Here is a 20859-nt window from a genome sequence, read left to right as displayed (position 1 = left end):
ATCCGAGTTGCAGTGAATAGTGCGACCCCATCGCCCTGACAGCTGCACAGAATCCTACTGTGTAATGGGATACACCTGTACTCACCTGCCGTTGGACATGGGGGTTGAGTCCTGTCCTGACTGACTTGGCCATTGCTAATCCGTTATGCATCTCATCAGGAGTCCAGTAGGGTGATGCAGTGAAAGCTGATTCCCAAACTCTGGGGCTTGGAGTTGACTCGGAAGAGCAGGGCGCACACGGCAGCTCCCAGAGTGGGAAGACCAAAGGGGAGACGTGCCAAAGGGGGTCTGGCTGGAGATGAGCCGGGCAGCCGTTCCCAGGGAGACACCTTCCCCGTGGCTCAGAGTGGCCCCCACGCCTGAAGGGCTGTTCCTGACTTCCAGGAATGTCCCCGGACACAGGCCAGCCCTGGCTCCTCTGGGGCAACAGGGTTGGCCATCAGTTAGGGCCAAGCACCTTGGTTCAAACAGCCAGTAACGGATTCAACCTGCATGTGGTTTTTTCTGCCTTGACTGAGCATGACCAGCGGACACTGAAGGTCTAAAGTGGTCACGTTAGGAGCGTTTCCACCAATCAAGGTTCCAGTAGAAAGAAGTGAAATAAATTCACACTAACCAATCACACCCTTCCCCCCAAAAAAAATTTAAAAAATTTGAAAATGACAACAAAAAAACGTGAAAAGTCCTTCGGTCTTAATATTCCTTGAAGGGAGAAAAGGCAACTTTTCAAGTGCTGGAATCCTGGAACAGACTGCAAAGTAGCTCTCCTGTGGGCTAGAGAGAGGGCAATCCTTCTTCATTTGCACTTTAATAAACTTTTCAAGTATGTGCTTATACCGCAAACCACACACCAGGCATAATTAGTGAGCAAAGCCAGAAACTTGCTCCTGTGGTTCGCTTCCTGAGGAAGAGAAAAAAATGCCAATTTTGGGCACAAACCAAACAAACATTCTTAAAGAGAAAGCACCTGGGATGTCGGGACCGGGAGCCTAGACCAGTACCAGGCAAGGGAGCTCAGTAAAAGGTAAAGGTAAAGGCCCTCCCGTTGATCATCGATTTGCTCGAGCGGGCCCAGTAACGTCTCCATTGGAGACATTTGTTGTTACTGTGTCTGGCATATCTAATACTCTCGGTAGCTTGCCGGGCTCTCCGAGAGGGGCGGAGGAATCGAACACGGGTCGGCCGTGTTGGCCGCTTGTAAGGCGAACACCCTACCCGCTGTGCTATCGCTCCAGCCCTTTGTTATGCACCACTGTCACTGTCCTCCCGTTGTTCATCGATTTGCTCGAGCGGGCCCAGTAACGTCTCCATTGGAGACTTTGTTGTTACTGTGTCTGGCATATCGAATACTCTCCGTAGCTTGCCGGGCTCTCCGAGAGGGGCGGAGGAATCGAACTCGGGTCGGCCGTGTTGGCCGCTTGTAAGGCGAACGCCCTACCCGCAGTGCTATCGCTCCAGCCCAGGGAGCTCAGTAGCTCAGATAGAAACACGAAATCCAGCAAAGCACGTATGTCCACCCCACACCCGCCTTCCGGTCATTGTTCCAACAGAATCCTGCTTTCACGGTGGCATTGAGTGTGCTCAGGGCACGTCTAACTTTCAGCCTTTGCTACAACTGGGTGTTCTCCGTGTTCTCGGGTGATGTACTTCCTGCGTGTGAGAAGAAACCAACCAGAGCCTTGCTAAGTGATTTCTCAGAAAACTCTATTTATTTTTCTTTTTTGAGTCACACCTGTCGATACACAGGGGTTACTCCTGGCTCATGCACTCAGGAATCACCCCTGGCGGTGCTCAGGGGACCCTATGGGATGCTGGGAATTGAACCCGGGTCAGCTGCGTGCAAGGCAAACACCCCACCCACTGTGGTATTGCTCCAGCCCCAAACTCGATTTTTCTAATAATACTTCTTAACTACCAAGAGTATCTCGCCCGCATGGCAAAGCCTGGCAAGCTCCCTGTGATGTAGTCGATATGCCAAACACAGTAACAATTGTCACAATAGAGACGCTACTGGGCCCGCTCGAGCAAATCGATGAACAACGGGAGGACAGTGACAGTGACAGTGACAGTGACCTCTTAACTCTATCTTTCCCTTTTGTCCCCTTTCCTTCCGGTCTGGAATTGAGATGTGATGTTTGGTGGTGAGCATCCACTTTGCACCCAAGATGAACCAAAACACCAGCTGCGGGTCAGGTCTGGGTCCAAGTGTTCCCCAGCCTCCCTGGCGGTGATACGAGCTTCTGAATTTATCTGAACAGTAAGACAAGATGGAATCTTGATCCCCCCAGGCCTGAGCTGCAGACTCTGAAGCTTCCGCTCACTGGCACACCCAGGAGTAGGTTCTTGCCAACAGGCTCACTCCCCAACACAGCTTTTTTCTTCTCCCCCACCGCCTATCATCCACTTACCGAGTGATAGTTGTGTTTCCCTGCAAAGCTCGGGCTCCGATGCACCGATTACTGCATTTCTATCATTTTATTATGTGCCACGTAAAACAAAGAAACTCCAACAAACAAAGAAGTTTGAGTTTTTCCCATTAATGTTTAAAAATACAGTGCATCAAAGTTGCTTTAAAATACTGGATAATGAATCTGGGAAAAGACCCAACTTCCTCCCCTCCACCCCTCACTGCCGTCTGCACATCTCCATTGCTGGGATGAACTGAGAGTGGGTGGTTGGGGAGGGAGAACCGCGCATCTGGCTTCTGCTAGGAAAGCGCCAGAGAAATAAACAACATTGAGTTAATGGGCGGATCCGCTGAAAAGGTTCTTTAAAAGATTAGCGAAGAGAAACACTCTCCTCGCTGCGTTAGGGTTGACCATTAGTGTCAGGGGATGATGTTCAAGGTTTCTCACGTTGAGTGATTTTTCTGGATTAGCAAAGCAGAGTCCTGTTTGATGGGAAGAGATAATGTGCGTTCTCCTATTACTCTCTACCATAACCCGTTAAGATACAGAAGGACTAAATCAATTCCAGACACGTTGGCCCAATGGACTAGTTGCTTATGAATGAAAAGTACTTCCTCGGGATTATGTGTGAGTTTGGTTTCATTTATGATATGCCGTTTCTGGCCATCATCTCCATCTAACAAAAAGCCAGTATATAATAGAGGATGGATGGATGGATGGATGGATGGATGGATGGATGGATGGATAAATGATAGAGAGACAGATCACTTGATCACTTGACTTCCCGTTAATCGTCGATTTGCTCGAGCGGGCGCCAGTAACGTCTCCATGTGTCCCTGTCACGTGCTAGTGTAACCCAATGGCATCTGTTCGTTCTAGGAACACGAAGAGCCTCAAACCGATCGTTCATGATCTTGATGAAGAAGTCTGACGATCTGGTAGGTGGGCGGCCACGCGGTCTTTTGACATCCCGTGGAATCCAGTCAGTAACGGCTCTAGTCCAGCAGTCGTCTCTAAATCTCATTACGTGACCAGCCCATCTGATTTTTGATGACTTGACAAACGAGACAGCGTCCCTGATAGGTAGGTATAGAAGGTAGATAAGTAGGGAGGTAGGGAGGTAGGGGAGGCGATGGAGAGGTAGGGAGGCAGATGAAAGGACAGACCAATGTTATCCTACAGGTAGTTAGGCAGGTGGAGAGGTAGGTAGGTCAGTAAGTGTAAGTAGGTCAGGAGGGAGGGAGGGAGGGAGGGGACAGGAAGAGGCATCGGCTGTGAGCTCGGGTCTGTGTGGAAACTGCTTCTCACCAGCCCACCTCCTCCTACCTTGCGAGGCTTCCTCCACACACAGCCAAGCACTTGGGAAATGCACGCCTTCTTCTGGGCCCGAGGTGTCACCAAACACTATACAGTAACACGGCACTAAGTGACACCCACACACCAGATCGTACCCGAATGTCCCCAAAGATCTGATTCCTGGATGCCGGGCAGGCACACACTGGCACCCTACTAGAAGGGCACTTTCCACAGGAAACTAAGGTGGCGACTTGGCAAAGCAAAACTGGCGCATTGGTCCGGACCCTTCCTGAGTGTGGGGAGCTCACCGCCAACCTGCGCCCACTCAGCTCGGAGGCCAACTCGAGCTGCAGGACGCTGGGTCCCCGCGTTTGGATGGGAACCCTTTCTCCCGCGACCAGCGCGGGTCAGTAACCGCCAGAGAAGCTACTTACCTGACACTGTCCCGGGACCCTCCAGCCGTCCAGCACGCCCTCGGAACCGGGTGGGGCCAAGGTGTAGCTGCACCTTGTGTCTGAGATCCCAGAAGAACACGCTCGTCTCTCCTGGTACCTCCAGAGGACGCTGCGCTGGGGCGTCTCCCGCAGATGTCTCTGAGCGTCTCCGGTGCCTCTGGGCTCAGAGGAGCAGCCATTTCTCTGTCTAGAGAGAAAACGCTCAAACGTGTGATGCAACCACAGACTCGGGGGCTGGCTCGCTCTCTCTCTTCCAGGGGGCTGTTGGCTCGGGCACGCCAGGCTGCAGGGACCCCTGGAAAGAGTTTCTCACAGTCATTTTTGTCTCTTTTTCTAAACAGTGGGCCATGGTCTGTTTACGGCAACTCCAACCCATGAATTGATGATGAGAGAAACCTATAAATAAGAAATAAAACAGGAAAAAGAACACATTTAGCACAAACACTCACAGGCAGAGGAAACCCACATTTCAGTTCGAGCCATAAGCAATTACGTTTCGTTTCTGTGTGGAAAGGCCCCTTCCGTGGAAACGATGAATTATTCTGAGACTGTTTGGCTAGCCGACTTCCTAGAATGTACAGGCTGAGAAGTCTCATTCTCTTTTAAAACTAACAGAAAGAAACCTACACCAGAGTGACTTAAAATCTTCGAGGCTCAAGAATCTTAGATAATAAGAAACGTGTCCCCAAGAAGCAGATTTTAAATGTAATTGTGGGGTTTTTGCACACTCTGCTTAATATTTTCCTCACTATGACTTTAGGATCATAGATGGAATCTGTTTTCCTGAAGAGTATTTTTACAGGGATTGGTGATACATGAAGAGATATAAATACACTATTCTGATTACTGGAACAGCACAAGTCCGGAATAGAAATGAAAGTGATTCCGTGTGAATAGAATTTGCTCCAATACATTTTAGAAGGAAATATTTGCCAAAGCCGATGTGAAAATTCCTGCCGCCCTCTCCCACTCTCCGGGCGGGAAAGAACCATGAGAACCTCTGCCAAGAGAGGAGAGCTCTACTTGGGGAAGCAGGCGTCAAACCTGCCTGAACCCTGGAAGGCTCCAGCTATAGAAAAAGGAGCAGAATTTCCCCCTTTTCCCTCAGTTTCCCTCCAGCCCCCCCCCCCAGTCTGCCCCCACAGCCTGCCTCTATGGGAAATACTTTTCCTCTCTCTTTCCCTCTCTCTCCCTCTGTCCTTTCTCTCTCCCTCTCTCTTTCTCTTCTCTCTCTCCTCTCTCTCTTCTCTCTCTCCCCCTCTCTCCTCTCTCTCCCTCTCTTTCTCTTCTCTCTCCTCTCTCTTTTCTTTCTCTCCCTCTTTCTTCTCTCTCTCTCTCATTTTCCTTTTGTGCCCTGTGCTCTGTAATACTGTCACTGAAAGGGTATCGTGCATTACCCTTTCAGCACTCACTTCTCCAGAGTGACCATTTCCAATCATCGTGGTCACCGTGGCCCCTTCTCTGTCCTAATTTCCCTGCCCGTCCCGTCTTGTGACACGCTTCCTAGCATGGACCAGTCCTCCGGGCCCATATTTCTGTCTTTGGGCACTATTCACAAACTATCGTTTCAGACCCCACAAATGAGAATAATCGTTCTATGCCTGCTTCTCTCTCTCTCTCTGACTCAGTTCACTCAGCTTGATACTCTCCGTGTCCATCCATTCACAAGCAAATTGCGTGACTTCCTTTTTCCCAGCGGCTGTGCGGTGTTCCATTGTGTAGATGCGCCATAGTTTCCTTCGTCCGCTCGTCTGTTCTCGGCACTGGGTTTGTTTCCAGATTCTGGTTGTCGTGAACAGGGCTGCAGTGCAGGTGGATTTTCTGCTGTGCGATTTGGAAACTCCAGGGAATAAATTCCAGGAGTGGGACTGCCGAGTCTTATGGAAGCTCGATTTCTATTTTTTTGAGGAATGTCCGTATTGCTTTCCAGAGAGGCTGGACCAGTCGGCATTCCCACCAGCAGCAATCGAGAGTTCCCCACACCCACGCCAGCACCAGCCATGCTTCCGGATGTGGCCGGCCTCTGTGTGGTAGGACAATCTCTGGTTGTTGCTTTGATTCGCATCTTTCCCATGCCTCTTGACCACTTGTGTTTCCTCTTCCAGGAAGTCTCTCTTCATTCCTTCTCCCCATTTTTGATGTGGTTCTATGTTTTATTTTCCTTGTAAAGTTCTAGCAGTGGCTTATATTAACTTTGACATTGGCCCCTTATCAGATGAGTGTTGGGTAAATAATTTCTCCCATTCTGTGGGCTGCCTTTGTATCCTGGTCATCATTTCCTTTGAAGTGCAGAAGCTTCTAGTTTAATGTAGTACCTTTTTTAAAAAAAAATCTATGTTTCCCCTTGCTTGATGAGTGGTGTTTTATCTTGACGATGCCTTTAGCTTCATGGTCATGGAGAGTTCTGCCTACATTCTCCTCTCTGGGCCTAATGGATTCAGGTCTGATATCAACGGTTTTAACCCATTTTGATTTGATTTTTGTGCATGGCCTTAGAAAGAGGTCTAATTATTATTTTTGCACGTAGATGACCAGTTTTCCCAGTCTCACTTGTTGAAGAGGGTTTCCTTGCTCCACTTCATATCTGTGTTCTTTTTTTTCCTTTTTAGGTCATACCCAGAAATTCTCAGGGGTCACTCCTGGCTTTGCACTCAGGAACCATTCCTGGCCGTGCTCAGGGGACCATATGGGATGCTGGGAATTGAACCTGGGTCGGACGCGTGCAAGGCAAACGCCCTGCCCGCTGTGCTATCGCTCCAGCCCCCAGTATATCTTCGTTCTTTTATGTTTAATTAACGATACACCTGAGGGTCTGACTCAGGATATCTTCCATTGATCTGAGGGTGTGTCTCCATTCTCATACCATGTTTTTTAAATTACTGCCACTTTGTAGGACAGTTTGACATTGAGAGAGATGATTGTTAAGGAGCTCTGTGCCATCTTTCTGCAGGAGTTTGTCATGTTTGTGAGGCTCATCCTGCCTTAGAGCTGCCCATTTGGTTCTTCTTGCAACAACGGTTTCGAGTCTATGAAGTTCCCGAGTCGTTGATCATCTGTGAAGTCGTGTATCGTTCCCTCAGATCTGAGAGCGGCTGGGTAAGTTGTATTGGGGAGATGCTCCTTTCAGTGAGTTTTTTCCATTATATCCCACCACTGTTTTCTGGTAAATCTGCTAGAAATATTTAGGATTCTTCTTTGTATGTAATTTCTTTCTTCGGATCTTCTGCTTCAGTATTTTGTCTCTCTCGTGTTTTTTGTCTTTCTGACTAGGATGTGTCTTGGAGTACTTCTCTCTCTTTCCATCATCCCCCCGCCCTCCATCCCTCCCATCCTTCCCTCCCTCCCTCCCTCCTTCCCTCCCTCCCTCCTTCCCTCCCTCTCTTTCTTCCTCCCTTCCTTTCCTCCTTCCTCCCTCCTTCCCTCCCTCCTTTCCTCCCTCCCTCCCTCCCTCATTCTTTCCTCCCTCCTTCCCTTCCCTCCTTTCCTCCTTCCTTCCTTCCTTCCTTCCTTCCTTCCTTCCTTCCTTCCCCCCTTCCCTCCCTCCCTCTCTTCCTCCCTCCCTCCCTCCTCCCTCCCTCATTCCTTCCTCCCTCCCTTCCCTCCCTCTCTTCCTTTCTCCCTCCCTCCCTCCCTCCCTCCTTCCCTCCCTCCCTCCCTCCTTCATTTCCTCCTTCCATCCCTCCCTCCCTCCCTCCCTCCCTTTCTTCCTCCCTTCCTTTTCTCCTTTCCTCCTTTCTCCCTCGTTCCCTTCCTCTCTCCCTCCCTCCATCCCTCCCTTCCTTTCTTCCTTCCTTCCTGCCCCTCTGGGATCCCGATAATTCTGATGACTTTCCTCTTGAGTTCATCCCAAAGTTCTCTTGTCACCTTGATTTATATTGATAAATCCTCTCCCGCGCTGTCCCTCTGCTGCTGAGGCCTTCCTGGGAGTTTTTCATTTCACCCACCAAGTTTTTCAGATCTGTCGGTTCCGTTTGCAGTTTCCTCCTTTCTGCTGTGTTTTACTGGTGGCGCGTCCCATTGTTCCTTTAAGCTCCTCGTGAGTCCTCAGCAATTCCTCTCTAGATTCAGAGCGGGCGTGGAGCTCGGGGCTAGGCTCTTCGTTCCCTGGGCCCATGGGGTCCTGCGTTGCTTTCCCCGGTGACCTTTGCAGCTGGGGTTGTTTCCTGTGTGTTGTTCTGGGGCTCGGGGCCTGCAGTTAGTGTGTCCCTGCGTGTTTGTGGCGAGTCACGCAGAGGCGGAGACTCGCGTGGCTTCTCTGCCTCCCTCTGCGACCGCGTGTGTCCTGGGCAGGCAGAGTCGTGACCTGGGGGACAAAATGACAGTCCCAAGCAAATAGCAGGACCCCCGGCACCGCTGGTCCTCCTCGTTGCCTGAAACCAGGGCCCGACAGAGTGAAGCCCAGCAGGTAGCGTATTGTTCAAGATAACGTTTAGAAAGCACAAGTTTAAAAAGCACCCACTATAATCTTCTTAAGCACAAAATCTGATCCCAATTTTGTTTGGAGATTTTAAGAAAGTGTCCTTTGATGAGAACTGCGGGAGAACCTGTCAGAGCGTTCGCTTTCAGCTGCCGGGATGATCTCACACCTCGAGTCTAACCACGAGCCCCGGGCGCCCAGACCACCCACAGTGCCGACGGAATGGAGGGAGACGTGGAGAGAGTGGGTCGACGGTGGCCCGGCCAGTATCGGGCCCCGTTTGGCGCCTGGTACTGAGCAGGAGCACGTTGGGAGTGGCCCTGGCGCCTCTGAGCACTGTTGAGGTGACCTGGACTGTCAACGCCCCTTCTCCCTCCCTCCCTCCCTCCCTCCCTCCCTCCCTCCATCCCTCCCTCCCTCTCTCCTTCCCGCATCAGGGCTATGCTGTCCAGGAGAAGGAGTTTGGATGCTGATAACCCACAGCCTGCCCCGGGAGGTGTGGACAAGGCTAGGGGCCAGTCTCGGCCGCTAGACTCAGCCCTCCTGGTTCCACAGGCCAAGACCCTTGGTTCCCTCCACAGCAGCGCTGAGTGATGGACAAGGGTGCATGCCGCATGCAGAGTTGACCTGGGACTGCCCTGGTGCCCAGGAGCTCGGCCACCCACTTGCAGGAGGCAGAGGGGCCCAGGTGACCTCCAGGGTCTAAAGTGACCATCCCATCCCCGGCCACGTGCCACGTGATAAGGGTCAGAGAGCACAGGTCCAGACAGACCCTCAGGCTGACTCAGGGCACAGCCACACTCTCCAACGTCCAGGGGGCACTCTCTCATCTGCATTCACTGCGCAGAGTCGGGGCGCCCAAGACACTGCATTACTAGACGGGCTCTCTGGACGGGGTCCAGAGAGAAAGTGCTGCAGTGCTGCTTGGTCCTTTCAACGTGGTTCTTGAATCAGCAGGTAGGAAATCAGTGACACATTTACCCTCTGAACCAAATTCGTCTAACCAAAATTTAATATAGGTATCGGGGTTATCATAATATTCTATTTCTATGATATGAATCCTATTCAGTACTTCACAACTTATTATTTCTATTTTTGAATAAATCTCCTGTAATCCTCAAGTGAAAGATTATTGAAAGAAGTGTGACATGTGTGTTGGAAGCAATCGGCTTTATTTTACATCATGAAATCACGAGGGAAAATTGCAGTTTCCTTTGGGGGAAAATATCCATTCATAAACATCACTTAATATCTTTTGCCTCTGCGTGGGCAAATAAATATATTTGATTTGATTTGATTTGATTCCTTTATTCCCAGCATCTCTGTTATAGTAACATTTTTGGAGAATGTGTAGTTTCTACTATTCTAATAATAGGGCTTATTTTTTTAGCAACATTACTCAGTTAATTGATTTGCCACGATACTCATGTGTGTGTGTGTGTGTGTGCGTGCGTGTGTGTGTGTGTGTGTGTGTGTGTGTGTATCCGTTTAGCCAAGCACAGAAAATATAAAGTCGGGAATTAGGCAGCGGAGTGCAGAGGTCACGTCACTGTCTTGCACAGGACTAAACCCATTTGATTTCTGATACCACGTAGGGGTCCCGAGAGCACCACCAGGAGTGATCCCCAAGCACTGAGCCGGGAGTAAGCTCTGAACATAGCTGGATGTGGCTTAAAGACCAAAAACATGAACTAAAGTAAAGAACCATGGTGATAGAACGAAGACCTTCAAGTGGCTGAACTGGGAAGAATGTTCCTGAAGTGGTGGGGTGCTCCCCTCCCCTCCCTGCCCTCCTCACTGGCTCCTGGGGGGTGCCTTCGAACCTCCTGGCCAGGAAGTGCAGGAAACCCCCCTGGCCCGCAGAGCCCGTGTTGGCTACTCTCCTCGGGAGATTGCCCTGTGTCCACTCACGGAACTTTGGAACTGGCCGGTGAGCCTTGTCCTCCCACTGAAGGACATGGGAGAACATCCTAGCTCCTGGTTCACGTTGACTCAAGTCGAATGCCACGAGTGGGCTTGACTTTTTTTTAAATATCTGCACTGCACAGGTGAGAACTTCCCGTGTCTCAGGAGACAGAAGCTGGGTTCGAGTGACCTTTAGCCATTGCAAGGAGCTTTCCGGTGGTCAGCAGTGCCCAGCGGTGCTCAGTTTGCCCTTCTTCCTCTCTGGCGACCATCAGCATCTTGCTGGCCAGGAGCTTGGGGCCTGGCCAGGCATTCCAAACCTTTGACGAGGACCTTAGAGCTAGGAAGCCGTTGGTGCCTGAAGTTTCCTTCTGAAGACCAAGAGCTTCGAGGCCCCTGGAGAGTTTCGCGGGGACAGAACCCAGAGCTGATTCTCACAAGACAACAGCAAGAGTTTCAGCAGAGCGTGCGCGCGAGGCAGTGGTGGAGACCAGGGTGGGCACGTTCGCTTCAGCAGGAGCAGCAGAGGGGGGACCCACCGGGAGTCCCCAAGAGGATGCAGAGCTGGGGCGTCTCAAAGAACTTAACCAGAATGTTCCGTGCGAATGCAATTTTCCTGGATGGCCTGGCTTGAAGCTCAGTGCTCCCAGAGTTGTAAGAAGTAGCTCAGTGCTCCCAGAGAGGCAAAAAGCTCAGTGATGCCAGAGAGGCAGAGAAGTTCAGTGCTCCCCGAGACAAAAGAAGAAGCTCAGTGCTCCCAGAGTTGCAGGAAGTAGCTCAGTGCTCCCAGAGACGCAGAGAAGTTCAGTGCTCCCAGAGACACAAGAAGAAGCTCAGTGCTCCTAGCCAGGCCGTCCAGGAGAATTGCCTCCGCACAGAACATGCTGGTTAAGTTCTTTGAGACGTCCCATCTGGGCCCTGACAGATGCGTGCATCCGAGGTGAACTCTACCAGCTATCCAACTCTCCACGGCCGAGACGGGGACCATGGGTCACCTTCACCCGAACAGCAGCACGGTGTCACAGAAAATTATTTTGGATCACACGAAGTCCAAGGAAAACCATCCCCTTAGGTTCGGGGAAGAAAATTTGAACTGACCTGAGCTGTCTGTGTTTCCTTGGGCCTCTCCCAAGGGAACTGCAGACAAGGACTCGTCAAAATCCCCAGAGTGACCTTGACTTATGAGTAAATCCCACGGAAAGCGTATTTTTGCTAAAATTAGTCTCCCTACTGCTACTAATGACACGGTCTTCTCAGGGTAGCTCTGGGTCTGTGCGGTTTCCTTTTGTTTGCTTTTTCGGAATACAATCGCGATGTGGTCCATTAGAAGAATGTGTTACTGCATAAAAGCTCTTAGAGGACAACGTTGTAATTAAAAAGTTTACAGTCACATGGAAATTATTTCCTGGTTTAAAACATTTAAAAGCCAGAAGATTGGCAATTCGAAATTTTATGTCTCGGTTTCTTAGAAAAGCTTTTATTTTCAGATACACCAGCCAACAGGAGTTTAAAAAAAAGAAGCAGCCATTTGTTGCATGAATGGCACAATCAAAATAACAATGGACTCTTTTTTTCCCCAATTGCAAGTGGAAAAACAATTATGTTGCTTAAAGGATTGAAATATTGAAAAGAAACTTTTAAATAGAGAAAATATGTGCTCAGACCCAGGGCGGACCCAGGGGGGTGGGGGGTGGTTGCTGCCAAGTCCGGGGCCAGGGGCCTGGAGCTGGATCCGTCGGACCCTTTGGACTCTAGAACCTTCACGGCAGAGCCCCAGCCCTGCTGGGCGGGAGCAGCTCCTACGGGCATCGGGCAACGGGTTCAGGTACCCGACCTCCTTGGGTGCTGCGGCAGGCGTGGATGGACGATCGTGTCCCAAATCCCGAGGCTGAGCACAGCGGGGGAGAAGGGGATTCCGCGAGGTGTGAGAGGGTGGCCAGGAGCCTGCCGCTGGGCCAGGACACGAGGGCGTGGGCCGCGTTCTCAGCCGACACGTCGAGGACTGTCCTACAAGGCCTCCACGGTGCCCGTCCCGGTACAGCCACCCTTGCGTCCCATGTGCCACGTGGTGCCACCATCCCGGGCTCTAGGCAGACGTCCAGTGAGGCCGTGATGACCCACGGTCCTCCCCTGGAGCAGGCTACCCAGGCCACTGGACACAGCCCTCCCTAAGTGGCACACAGCTTAGGGCCTCGTTCTGGAGTGTCTGCGGGACCCAAGGAGGCTCAGGCGCAGGCTGGGCTGTGTGCGGGCGGGCACTGCATCTGGCCCTGCATGGCCCGTCACACGGGGCAGAACCAGATCTGAGCCTGAGGGCTTAAGGGAGAAGGGTGAGCACGGGCTCAGAGACACAGGCCCAGAGACACAGGCCCAGAGATGTGGCTTCCTCCTCAGACCTCGCGCGTCACGTGTGAAGGCCGTGAGCCTCCTTCCTGGCTTCCTGACATTCATGCCTGGAAAGGACAGAACGGAGTGAGGCAGCACAGGGGTTAGGGGCAGGAACGGGCGAGAGACAGCCCTCGCCTTGAGTGTGGCCAAGACGGGTTCATCTCCAGCACCATGTAAGATGCCCTGGACACAAGGGTAGGAAGGGAGGGATGGAGGGAGGGAGGGAGGGAGGGAGGGAGGAGAAATAGAGAGGGGGGAGGAAGTAGGGAAGGAAGAAAGGGGGATGGAACAGAGGAGGGAAAGAAAATAGAACCAGACACAGCGAGCACTGGACAGTTCCTCCGTAAAGAGACGGCTTTCAGCTCAGCATTTCATGACGGATCAGCAGTGCTCCAGAGTCAGGCCTCCGGAGGATTCTGAACTTCTACACATTATAAATAAGTCTAGACTGAAGCGTTTGTCTATATTTTGACCGATTTGACAGATCGGACGGCGTTGCCCACTGCTAAACTTTGCACCTGGACCCCCCTGTCCACCGGGCACCCGGAAGAATAAGCGTCTTGTCCCGCCCGTGACTTGGCGGTGGCCCAGAGTCCCAGGGCGCCCTGGGGACGTCCCCTCAGGCCACGAGAGCCCAGAGACACCAGCTAGAGCCAAGTCCTCACTTGATGGCCCTTTGTCTCCTCTGTGGCCCGGGACTGTCCTCTGCCCACGGAGAGTTGGTCGAGGCCGTTCTCACAGATTTGCACGACTCTTTGGCTTCTAAAGACTTGATTTCTTTCTCTCTCCTCTCCGGCTTCCTTCATGCTATACTTCAGAGATCCTGCCTTCTTCCTAATCTGCAGAAAACTTTCCTTGGCGTTCAGCTAATTTTCAGTGACCCCTCCGAAGGAGGAGATGTTTCCAAACTGTTCTTCTAGGTGTTTATTTAAAACACCATTTAACTGAACCGTGTATCTGGGAAGTACTTGATGCCTTTTATTATTGATTTATTATTTTATGTATCCCTTACCCAGCTTTCAATGAAATTGGTCAGCACCTTGGATATAAAGCAGACTCACGCAAAATCCATTTCTGAACACGAATACGTTTAAGATCGTATCTCTAATGCTCACAACTCAGATACTTCAAAGGCATTGAAGAGAGACTTGAAGAAACAAGTTACTGAATTCATGACAAGTGGGTTCGGGGAGGAGAGAGATTGTGATTTAGAACCATTGGTGTTGGAGGGGCCGAGATTAGCGGGGGATGGAGACACTCACCTGGCACGTGGCCAGCCCTGGTCTGACCCAACACTGAGAATGGTCCCCTGAGCACAGCCAGGAGTCAGCCCTGAGTACTGAGCCAGGAGTGATCCATGAACACTGAGGCAAAAGTGAGGCCTGAGCACAGAGCCGGGAGTCAGCCCTGAGCACAGAGCCAAGAGTCAGCCCTAAGCACAGAGCCAGGAGTCAGCCCTGAGCACAGCTGGGTGCAGCCCAGCCCAGCCCTAAAATGCTATGAAAGGGAGCCCTGACATGGTTGGAGACGCGACTTTCCCCGCAACGATGTCGGCGGCACCAGCAGGGTGCTGAGGTGTCTCTGGAACTGGCCTTTGCTGTTCACACAGGAGAGCATCCTTGGGACAAGTGAAGCCCAGAGGAGCACCCGGGCAGCCCAGCGAGGGTCTCTCCAGCGGGGGCTCCCGGGGGTTGGGAAAGGGCCTCTAGACGGCCCCTGGCACACAGCCCCTGGTTCCACGCCGCCCGTGTTCGGAAATCGGGGCGGCCAAGGAACGACCTCACGGCCGAGAGAGGGAGCGGGAGGAGCCGTTATGGGGGTCAGTCTTCCTTGGCGGGCGGGTGGGCTGGCCCGGCGGCGGGTGCCCTGTCGGGGGTGCGGGTGGGCGAGAGGTCTCTCTCAGGGTCCCGAATCAGACCCGGGGTCTCCCCACCACTGTCGCAGCCGGGGCAGGCAGGCAGACGCGGCGACGGCTCCCCCAGGCACCCCCGCGATACTTTGTACTTTGCAAGCCGACAGATTTTTCCAAGTGACGTTTGGTGGGACTGAAAAGCGTTTAACCAGGGGCGTCTTGCTGTACTAGGACGGAATCGGCCGTTTTCAGACATTTGGGCGGCATAAGACTCTTAATGAATTGTTTTCCTTCTTAACCTTGTCCTGTGAGTTTTGCTCCCTAAAGTCCCATCGCATGAATTACATTCCACTTAATCCTCTTCTATTTAATTATTTCTAGATAACTATTTCATAAAAATCCTGGACGCTTGGGTCATTTAGAAATCCAGGGTGTTATAAGTAATGTCGTAATGATTTTTCCTGATCAAAAATGAGTTATAAGCGGCAGAAAAATATAGAAAAGCCTGATTCTTGTAGGCCATTTTTAAATATCACTGACATTCACAAAAAATGTTTCTTAAATGGGACCTGTGAATAATTTAGATTCACTGTGTGGGGCACAGAATGAATTCTTTTCTTTAAAAGATGAGAACCGTTACAAACTCTTGACTCCTTCAGATATTCACAAATTAGATTTGCACAAATCACGTTTTCATCTAACGTCGTCGGCTGTTTTACTTACGTTCTAACTCGGGAGGCATTTTCAAATCTGTTCTGAAGAATGTGTCCTGTTTAATGATTTCCCTGTTATGCCAATTCTTTTAACGTTGGCTTTAGAAGTTCTAATTGCCTCCAAGTCTACCCACCCACATCAATATTTTGGCTTTGTTTAATTTGGATGTGTCAGATGGATTTTATCCAGGGTCAAATAACGTCTCAACATAGAAATAAAAGAAAAAGGCCATCACCATTAAAAATTTTAACCACAACTGACTTGCTTTTATTGTGAATTGGGTTCAATTATTGCCAAGCTAAGTGCCTCCAATGAATCAATATTAATTATTCCTTCAAGAGAGGATGTGAATCAATCGCAGGGATTTCCAGGGGCCCGGCCGAGCGCAGCCAGGGGCCCCACACCGTCGGCCCTGGAGAGGCTGCGGGTTCTGCACGGCCGGCCGGGAAGGCGGGCGCAGCCCTGATGCGAGCAGACAAAGGGAGCCCGGGACACCGCCGCCGTGAGGAGGGTCAGGACACACGGTGACCCATGTGGGTCCAGGGACTGTCGCCTCGGTCCTGCCTGTGACTCCCAAGAGTCCCCAGGGAGGAAGAAGGGGCGGGTGGGGGGGGGGGGAGGCTGCAGGCCCCAGTGGGTGAGGATGGACTCGGGATTACTCAGCACCCTGGCTCCCGGCTCAGGCCCCTCAGCTGACGCAGGGCCAGGCAGAGCAGAAGAGGCTCCTGTCAGGGCAGAACGGAGGGAAGGAGGGAGGGAGGGAGGGAGGGAGGGAGGGAGGGAGGGAGGGAGGGAGGGAAGGAGGAAGGGAGGGAGAGAAATGGAGGAAGGAAGGAAAGGAGGAAGGAAGGAAGGAAGGAAGGAAGGAAGGAAGGAAGGAAGGAGGGAGGAGGAGGAGAAGGGAGGGAGGGAGGGAGGGAGGGAGGGAGGGAGGGAGGGAGAGAAATGGAGGAAGGAAGGAAGGAAGGAAGGAAGGAAGGAAGGAAGGAAGGAGGAAGGGAGGAAGGAGGAAAGGAAGGAAGGAAGGAAGGGAAATGGAGGAAGGAAAGAAGGAAGGAAGGAAGTGAAAAGGAAGAAGAAAGGAAGGAGGGAGGGAAGGAAGGGAGGGAGGGAGGGGAAGAAGGAAGGAAGGGAGGGGAAGAAGGAAGGAAGGAAGGAAGGAAGGAAGGAAGGAAGGAAGGAAGGAAGGAAGGAAGGAGGAAGGAAGGAAGGGAGGGAAGGAGGGAGGGAGGGAGGCTGGTTTCGGCCGAGGTTTCAGGACACAGGCGTGGTGGGGGAGGACTGTCCCTTCCCGCGTCCGCTCAGGTTGGAAAGTGGGCTCACTCCCGGCTCTGTGCTCAGGGCCACTCCTGTCGGGTAGGGACCCTCCGGGGCGCTATGGTGGGCTCTGGGCCGGGTGCGTGCAGGGCAGGTGCACTCGCTCCTCTCCTCTCCTCTGGGTCCGGCCCAGAAGCCCCCTTGAGGCCCCAACTCCAAGAGTCGGGCTGGGAGACGCTGCTGGTCCCTCCCTGGGAGGCTGGGGGTGGCGCTGCTGAGGGAAACTCGAGGCTGAGACCCCCAGGCCGTGCTCCTGGGAACACCACCTTCCAGTGGGGGTCGCCAACCCCAGCGAGCCCCCATATCATCCGAGGCACATCTGGGACCCCAGGAAGGGCCGGGCCGAGCCCAGGGCTGCGCCCACACCAACACTCGCACCCGCTCGCCCTGCCTCTGCCCAAGGTCGCCCGTTCCCTGGCAGTGGCCTGCTTGTGCCGGGCACCAGCTTGGCGAGAGACCAGGGTCGTGAGGCGTGTGGCCTGGCTGGCTCGGACACTCGGGTCTCCAGGTTGAAGTGCCCAGTTACTCCAAACCAGCCAGGCCAAGTGACGGGGCCTCAGCCCCACTCGATGCCTGGGTCTCACAATGCTGGTGCTCAGCCCGTGGTGAGCACTGCGGGCCGAGTCTCAGTCACAAGGCTTGTCTCTGTGGGCCGGAACAACGCGGCAGGTGAGAGGACTGGCCTCACACACCGGGCTGCCCAACTCCGACCCCTGGTTCTGCGTAGGGTTCCCTGAGCCCAGAGCTGACCCTGAGCCCGCGAGCACCAAGCATGCCCCCCCACCCCCGCATGCACACATGCAGAGACTAGAAGCACCATTGGGCTTGCCTGTGGGATCTTTCTAGAAGCGCTACTGGACCTGGACCTGCCTGTAGGATCCTTCCAAGTTCCTCTGGGAATTTCGGGCCGTGCACGTCTGGAGGCCGCGTGACTCGCAGGAGAAAGGCTTCGTTTCAGGGACCGTGTCGGGGCACCTCGGGGAGCACCTGAGATCCGAGGCAGAGAAAGGAGAGGCAGGGCGCGGCAGAGACCCACACACGAGATTCTGAGAACCAGAACCGCGCCGACCCAGGCGGCTGGGACGCCCGTGGGAGGGGGTCTGCGTTGCGTCGGGTCGTACCCGCAGCCAGGGGCTTCAGGGCCAGCTCCCAGGAGGCCGGGCTGCCTGCCCTGGGTCCCGGGGCCTCCGCTCTGCACTGGCCCTGCGGGAGGGGCACACGGTGCTGGGGCAAAGCTGGGCCGGCCAGGCAACCTCGCCAGCCCAGGCTGCGGCCATCTCCGGCCTTTGCATTTTCAGTTAACGGAGGAAGGAATCGAAGACTCCTCGGCGGGAGGATGCAACGCAAGGCGCCGTCAACACTCGGGCCTCTCCCGGGTCTGCCCTGATCTGTGAGGGCCACACGGGGGGCTTCCAGCCTCCGGGTGTCCCTCTGGCCTGGGGGCACCGGCAGGACGGCTGAGCCTGCGGCAGGGAGCTGGCACCGTCCTCTTCCTCGCTCTGCTGAGGCTGCCTGCAGCTCCCACCACGACCCACATACACAACAGGCGACACAGCTCTCAGGTGCCTCGTCTGACTCTAGAGAGAAGTCACGGGCGCTCACCAGGGGCTGGCCAGGGGGTGCCCGGGGGTGCCCTGACGGGACGGGGGTCCAGGGCGGCCCCTGAGCCAGCAGGGAGGGAGGGAGGGAGCCCAGACCTGGGAGCGGCAAATGCCACCCTCATGCCCGTCTGAGCCCCCCAAGGCCACCAGCATCTATTTGCTTCCTGCGAAACAACGGGGGTCCTCGCCCCGCCCACAGACGGGTCCGGCTCCTCCCCGAGGACGGCTCCGGCCCTGGGGGATGCTGCCATCTATGGGCCGGCCCTGGGCATTGCATGCGGCCAGGCCACGCGCTCGTGGCCAAAGGAAACTGAGGTTGGGTCTCGGCTCTGAGCCCAGCCCGCTTCTCCACTGGTCTCTGCACACTCACACACACACACTAATACATACTCAAGCACACACATATACTATCACACGTATACTCACACATTATCACACACATACACTCACACACTCACATACACACTCACACACATAATCACACACAATCACATACACTCACACACACTAATACACACTCACACACACATATACTAGCACACATACACTCACACATTATCACACACATACACTCACACACACATAAACACACACACATACACATACACTATCACACACCGTCACACACACACACTCACACACATTCACACACAATCACACACACAATCGCATACACTCACACACTCACATACACACACCATCACACACACTCACATACACACTCACACACACTCACACACCCAATCACATACACTCAAACACACATCACACAATCATACACACAATCACATACACTCACACACACTATCACACACTATCATACATTCACAGTTGTGTGTCCGCTGCAGCGCCAGCCCGTTATCAGGCAGCGGGAAGCGCCAAGTGCCCAGGGATGGGCAGGTGGGATGCAGCCTCGGTGGCAGAGTCCCGTAACTCTGAGCCCAGACGCCCTGCAGCAGGGCCGGATGGGTCTTGTGCGCCTGGCGGGGAGAGGGCCAGTGGCGGGTGGTCTCCCCCTGGGGCTGGGAGCGAGACGGGCTGAGGGAGGGACAAGCAGCCAGATGAAGGCCAGAGGGTGGACTCCAGGCAGGGGGTAGGGGTGTGGCTGGAGGAACCCAACACCCTGCTGGACAGACAGACGGACAGGGGGTGGGGGACACCACCGCTGACACGGCCCTGCACCACAGCGCCCAAATCAAACAGGAAGCAGCTCAGGACAGCCCGGCCCTGCTGCGGGCCCTGGGGTGACCCTGAATCCCAGGGACAAAGTCGACGGAAAAAGACCCCACGCGACTGTGCGTCTCTGGAGCCAAACCGAGTGCGTCGGGATTGTTTGAGGGATTGTTTGCGTGTTCGTGACCAGCTCCGGCAGTCCGAGCGAAAACACGTAGTTCTGATGATTGGACAGTTTGTGTTTTTTTGTGAACTGCAGAACCTGAGAGCAGGATTTTTCACCTATGGATCTGCACCACACTGTCACGGTCCTCCCGTTGCTCATCGATTTGCTCGAGCGGGCCCAGTAACGTCTCCATGGTGAGGCTTATTGTTACTGTGTTTGGTATATCGAATATGCCATGGGGAGCTTGCCAGGCTCTGCCGTGCGGGCGGGATAATACTCTTGATAGCTTGCCGGGCTCTCTGCGAGAGGCGGAGGAATCGAACCCTGGTCAACCACATGCAAAGCAAACGCCCTACCCGCTGTGCTATCACTGCATCCCACTCACGGTCACGGTCATGGTCCTCCCGTTGTTCATCGATTTGCTCGAGCAGGCCCAGTAACGTCTCCATTGTGAGGCTTGTTGTTACTGTGTTTGGCATATCCAATACGTCACAGGGAGCTTGCCTCGCTTTGCTGCGCGGGCGAGATACTCTCGGTAGCTTGCCGGGCTCTCCGAGAGGGGCGGAGGAATCGAACTTGGCTCAGCCGGGCCGGCTGTGTGCAAGGCAAACGCCCTACCGCTATGCTATCGCTCCTGCACTGATTATTATATTTGCAATATTTTGCAGCTTGAGCCTCCTGCCTGCAGCCTGTTGCTGTGAGTGATCCGTGAGCCACCAAACTGTGCCAGTCACACCTGAGCGAGTCATCGTCATCTCAGCTTGCCCTGAAGCGACCTGCTGGCTCACATTCACTCTGAAAAGCAAAGAGATGCAAACTAAAAAAAAATAATAATAAAAAATAAATAAATAAATAACCTGATGCCAGTACAAAGCCCCCAGACCTGCTGCCTGTTCTGCGAAGCCCCAAACTTGAGCCCATTCTGGCCCGGCTGCAGCCAAGGCGGGTTAGGGGCGAGGCCACAGGTCTGAGGCCAAAGGCTGTCCAGCCACACAGCCGCACCGTCCCTGCCACTGCCCGCTGGGGCCACGGGGAAGCCCGTTCGCTAGAGCCAGAGTGGCCGTAGCGGGCACAGGACCATCGGCCACGTCCTCCCAGCAGCCTTGTCCAGGCACGTCTGCAGCCCCTGCCAGGCTGCCCCCCACCCCCGTCTCCCCCAGAAGGCGC

Source organism: Sorex fumeus, unplaced genomic scaffold, assembly GCF_029834395.1.
Source record: "Sorex fumeus unplaced genomic scaffold, SorFum_2.1 ptg000218l, whole genome shotgun sequence".
NCBI classification, from domain to species: Eukaryota; Metazoa; Chordata; class Mammalia; order Eulipotyphla; family Soricidae; genus Sorex; species Sorex fumeus.
Note: the sequence above shows the minus strand (reverse complement) of the source record.